Below are 6,492 nucleotides of genomic sequence, written 5' to 3'. Positions count from 1 at the left end.
GGATTGAACCTTGAACCTCTCATGATGTAAATGATAAGATTAATAGGTAATAGTCAGTTGGGATAGGAATACTATATTGATAGAAAAGGAGGGAAACTCATGATAAGGATGAGAGTAAAAGCTAGCCAAAAGAAAACAAGAAAAGAACAAGAGAAAGGCAACTTGCCTTCCTTCTTTTCTCCTCCTCTTCCTCTCTCTTTTTGCCGTGACTTAAAGAGGAGCATTAAGGGGATTCATTCCCCCTTGTTTCATCATGAATGATGAGAACAAATAAATAAATAAAATAAAAATAAAAAAAATGAAAAAAAGGGCTAAGGGAGAAGGAAAGCAAAAACCAAGTTTGCTACCTCTTCCCCCTTAACATAAAAGAGAATATGTAAAGAGAAGATTTTATTTTCTCTCATTTCTCTCATTCTTCCCTCTCCCTCACCGAACCATCAGTCCCCTCTCCTCCATCTTCGGCCCCAAGCCAAGGTTTTCTCCTAAGAAAGCCTAAGATACAAGGAGGACTTAGCAAGGAATCAAGGGAAGGGAACTAGAAGAAGAGGCTACTTCTTCCATCACCACACCTTAGAACCACAAGCGAAAAGGATGTAAGCTTCCCCTCACCTATGGTACAAGGCGTTTTATGTGCTTTTCGGATTTTATGAGGATTAGAAAACCTAGAATAGAATTTAAGAAAAATTTGGCCAAAGAAGAGTTTTCAAATCTAGGAAGGTTTAAACAAGTCCTCATTTCATGATATTTTTCTATGCTATGTAGGAAGGTTTTCCTTCATGTTTTTATACCTATATGATGCTTTGTCAGAGGAGTACCTAACCCTAGAATTTCGGCCAAAAATATTTTAAAGAGGTTAGGGAAATCATTGTTTAACCAAACTAGTACAAGATTCCCTCCATGAATTACTAAGGGTCTTTTGTTGGTTTTTCTTGCTTAGAAGTTACTTGGAACCAAAAGAAATCCACTCATATGTTTCGGCCAAGAAAAGAGCTTAGGGTTAGGAAGACCTTTAAATTTAAGTAACCATGTTTATATGATAGAATATAGAGTTCTCTTAAAGAATTGCATGTTGAATATTGCTAGAAATTCATGAACTCTTTATTAAGATTTTCGGCCATGATAAGATGGATAGCTTAGAAAAGCTTAAACAAAATTTTAACATGCTCAAGACCTCTGTGATATTAGGATATGAAAGTTGTTTAATGCTCTCATGCTTAATTAGGGTATATAGAATTTAGTTACATGATATATGACATGTAAGATCACAAGGGTCCTAGCTTGTTTATGAACCAAATTTGTATATGATGTTCTTAGTAATTTTTGCCATGAAACTTACTTAGGTTTTCCATGCTTTAGGCCACTTAAAACCTAGTTTAGAGATTGGTAGGTTTCGGCCATGAGAAAAAAATAAAAGAAAAAGGAAAGAAACCTAGGAAGCCTAAGACACAATTCACATGTATGTTTATTATGCTTGTCTTTATACATGCTATGAAACTTGTATGACTTCCTATGCTTTTAGGCTATTTGAAACAAGTTTAAACACTGATGAGTCTCGGCCAAGTAAGGTTTAAATGACCTAGAGGCCTTAGAAATGAAACCAAATGTGTTAAAAATGCTTCTTATGGAAATATGATAATATGTTGATTGTATCACATGCTTGTATAATTTTTCCATGACCTAAATGGACCATTGTATGTTTCGGCCATGAAGGGATAGATGCCCTAGAAACCCTAGAATAGAAATTAAATATGCTCATGTCACTCTACATGAAATATGATAAGTAGAAAGCCAAAGTTCTCATGCTATATGTTGTTTAATGACCTAAAATGAGGCTAGGGTAAGTTTCGGCCATACTTTGTATGATGCCTTATTATGAATTTATACATGATGTTAGTTCAAGTTCACATGCTTGTATGCTTGCTTTTAGCCCTAATGAATACTTGTTAAATTTCGGCCATGACATATGTTAAGGGCTTGAAGAACTTAGGAACTAGCTCAAATATGCTTACTATGTTACTTGGAAAAAAATGCTATAAATATGGTTTAAGGTTTCCATGCTTTCATGACATTTGGGACCTTGTTTCACACCTGATAGGGTTCGGCCACATGAAGTTTAAGGACTTGGAGAACTTAGAAACCAAGTTAATCATGCTTATAATGCTTCCTATGAAATTGATGTGATGATAATTTAGGTTCCACATGCTTGGAGGTTGTTTTTACCTAAATTGAGATCTAAGGGGGGTTCGGCCATGATAAGAACCCAAGGGATTAGGAAGCTTAGAACCCAAGCTAACTATGTTACCATGTTTCTTATGATAGTATAATCACAAGATACACCCTTATGCTTAAATATGTATGCTTGTGATTTATACTTTTGATGATATGCTATGTGCTTAAAATATGCATGCTTTTATGATATGTTATGTGGATTGAAATATGCATGCTTTGATGATATGCTATGTGCTTAAAATATGCATGCTTTCATGATATGCTATGTGGATTGAAATATGCATGTTTGGATGATATGCTATGTGCTTAAAATATGCATGCTTTCATGATATGCTATGTGGATAGAAATATGCATGCTTTGATGATATGCTATGTGCCTAAAATATGCATGCTCTCATGATATGCTATGTGGTGAAAATATGCATGTTTTTATGACATGATGTATGCCTAAGTGATGCATACTTTTTATGACATGATGTATGCCTAAGTGATGCATACTATTTATGATATGATGTATGCCTAAGTGATGCATACTTTTATGACATAACGTATGCCTAAGTGATGCATACTTCTATGATATGCTATGTGACTAAATGATGCATTTTTATACATGCTACTTTACTTTGTAAGGCTTGTACCAAGGGTGGGCTCCTAATCAGTCCCTAGGCCTTTGGCTGTGTGATCCAGGCTAGTAAAAACAAAGGGATGGGCTCCTTAGTACGCCCCTAGGTCTATGGCTGTGTGATCCGGACCTAGTACCTAGTATGATTCAAAACTTGCTACCTTGGATATACTTAGGAAGAGCGCATATCTACGTGATTTATCTATGTGTGGTACAAGCCGGGGCCCTGATTATGTTGATATTATGTTCAAGTATATATGTAAGAAGAAATGGTTTTAAAGATCATGAGCCATACACATGTTTTTCGGATACATATTTTCAAAATTATATTGCATATACCTTATGATCATGTTGTGATGATGCTATGATTTATGATATGCCATGATTAGATATGATTATGTTATGTTTCATGCTATGCTTTAAGAGCTTGATATGCCATGCCACCTTATGATGATACTATGATATGCCATGATTAGATATGATTATGTTATGTTTCATGCTATGCTTTAAGAGAGGATATGCCATGACTAGTTATGATTTTGTTATGTTGCATGATATGCTTAAAGAGTATGATATGTTATGCCATGACTAGTTGAGATCATGTTACGTTGAGACATTCTTTGAACATGTGATGATTTTCGGTTTTAGTGAGTAGGAAAGGAACTTACTGAGCCATGAGTGCTCATAGCTTACTTTCCTTGTACCACAGATAAAGGAAAAAGCTGGATGAGCTAAAGGAGCAGCAGGAGATGCAAGGAGATGTGTGTGGCAGTGGCTAGGCAACCAAATAACAACCTGCTTTAAAAACTTTTAAAGAACTATGCTTTGGTATCATGAATTGTAGTACCGTATGTGTGACTTGACGTTATGTTTCTACTAATTTTGATATCATGTTATTGATGCCATGATAGTGTAGTTCAGATTTGATGAAAAGAAAAACAAAAGAAAAGTTTTTATTAAACTAAGAAAATTATTTTAAGTCTTCCGCTGTTTTAAAAAGAAAAATTTGTACATGGAGTATCGTAGCCCCGTCCCTTAGAGTTAGCAGGGAGGGCGGGCGTTACATGTCTTAGCATGAAGAGTGCTCTTAATCCCAACTTAAGGGAAGCAACTCTTTGCCATTTTCTTATCATATCATAAGGCATGCATTCTTGGCACATGGCCATCATATGAAATCATTATCATGCTTGGTTCCTAAGCTTACATAGATGAGCATACAACATATTGAAATCATACATGCTTGTGTACATAATCATCATAAGGATCACATCATGCATATTTCGTACATACATAATCAACATGTTACTTATCTTATCATAAAGCATGCATACTTAAACCTAAACATATCATAAGGAAAATTCATGGCTTGCTAAGTTTAAGTTTAAAACTTTCTTGAATTCTAAGTCATAGTCATGGCCGAAAGTTCATAACAAAGAATACTCCTAAACAACATACAACATGAATACTTAGCAAATCTCATAACATATCATAAGAAGTCTATGAACATACAAAATTAGGTTTCGAGTTTCATGAACCCTAACATTTTATCATAGCCGAAACATCATATAACAAGGAGTAAAACTTCCAAGCAACATATGAACATAAATACTTAGCCAAATTGATAACATATCATAAGGAAGTTTATGAGCATGCTAGCTTAGGTTTTGAACTTCATGAACCCTAAAATCTGATCATGGCCGAACCTTCATAAGCCAAGAATAAAAACTTCTAAACAACATGTAACATGAACACCTAGCTAATTCCATCATATATCATAGAGAAATATATGAGCATACTAAATTAGGTTTGGAGCTTCATGAACCCTAAGGATTAATCATGGCCGAAACTTCATCATGTAAGAAATGAATTTCTAAGCAACGTATAAGTATAAGTTTCTATCCCATTTTATAGCATCTCATCAAGAAGCCTATGAGCATACTAACTTAGGTTTTGTGCTTCATGAATCCTAAAAGTTATCATAGCCGAAACATCATGCAACAAGAAGTAGACTTCTAAGAAATCTTTTAACATGAATACCTAGCAAATTTGATAACATATCACAAGGAAGCCTATGGACATGCTAAATTAGATTTGGAGCTTTAAGAAACCCTAAATCACTATCATGGCCGAAACTTCACAACTAAGAAATAAAATTATGAGCAACATGTAAACATAAATCTCTTAGTTAATTTCATTACATATCACATGGAGGTCTATGAGCATACTAATTTAGGTTTTGAGTTTCATGAACCCTAATATTTCCATCATGGCCGAAACTTCCTCAAGCAAAAACATAATTTCTAAACAACATATGAACATGAATCTCTAGCCAATTTCATAACACATCCTAATTAATTCCATAAGCATGTTAGATTAAGGTTTAAGCCTCATAAACTCTATATTTTTATCATGGCCGAAACTTACAAAAGCAAGAACATAACTTCTAAACAACATATGAGCATGAATCTCTAACAAATTTCATAACACATCATAAATAAATCTATAAGCATGTTAGATTAGGTTTTAAGCCTCATGAACTCTATACTTTTATCATGGCCGAAACTTTCTCAAGTAAGAACACAACTTCTAAACAACATATGAACATGAATCTCTAACAAATTTCATAACACATCATAAATAAATCTATAAGCATGTTAGATTAAGGTTTAAGCCTCATAAACTCTATATCTTTATCATGGCCAAAACTTACAAAAGCAAGAACACAACTTCTAAACAACATATGAACATGAATCTCTAACAAATTTCATAACACATCATAAATAAATCTATAAGCATGTTAGATTAGGTTTTAAGCCTCATGAACTCTATACTTTTTATCATGGCCGAACCTTATAAAAGAAAAGAAGGTCAATAAACATCTTAATAAGAAGATCAATTTAACATCACACACATAATTTCTTTTCTAACTAAATTCATATCATAACCTACTAAAGTACATAAGCATGGTTTCTTCTCTTCATTTTATTTCTAATTCTAAGAGTTCAAATCTTTCGAGAATACCGTAAGCAACTTGTACCACAAGTGAGGGAATACTTACATCCTTATTTGCTTAAGGAAAAGGAATCTTTCTTGTGGAGCCTTCCTAGAGAGGGGTCTTCTTTGTTTTTTTTTTTTTTTTGATTTCGGCAAGGAGAGGTGGGGGAAGGTCTTGGTCACGGTGAGGAGGAGGAGGGAGGAGGAAGAGGAGCAAATGAGTTTTCCTCTTTAATTTTCCCTTTTATTCATCATGAGAGGAGGAAGGGAAAATGTACTTTTCCTTCTCCTTTCTTTTACTTCTCCTTAATGAGAAGAGGAAGCAAGAATCCTCTTTTCTTTTGAGAGGGGGAAGGCAACTCTAACTTTTCCTTCTCAATGAAAAATCTCTTTTCTTACTCTTAACTATATTGTCACTTCTTTCTTTAACAATAATTTCTCTTGGTCTATTGGTTAACACATGCATATATTTAGTAAGAGATCCAAGGTTCAAGCCTTGGTCATCTCTCTTTTTGGTTCTATTTTATTTTTATTCTTTTTTTGAAATTTCCACATAAGGCCTATTTTTATTCATGATAAAAATATCTAAAATCTTGCTAAGTACTCTATGGGTGTTACATTTGGCTGCCTCAGAGGCTGCCACATAC

The sequence above is a fragment of the Zingiber officinale genome, chromosome 9B (assembly GCF_018446385.1).
Source record: "Zingiber officinale cultivar Zhangliang chromosome 9B, Zo_v1.1, whole genome shotgun sequence".
Taxonomy (NCBI): domain Eukaryota; kingdom Viridiplantae; phylum Streptophyta; class Magnoliopsida; order Zingiberales; family Zingiberaceae; genus Zingiber; species Zingiber officinale.
The sequence above is the reverse complement of the archived record's forward strand: the minus strand, read 5'-3'. Positions refer to the sequence as shown.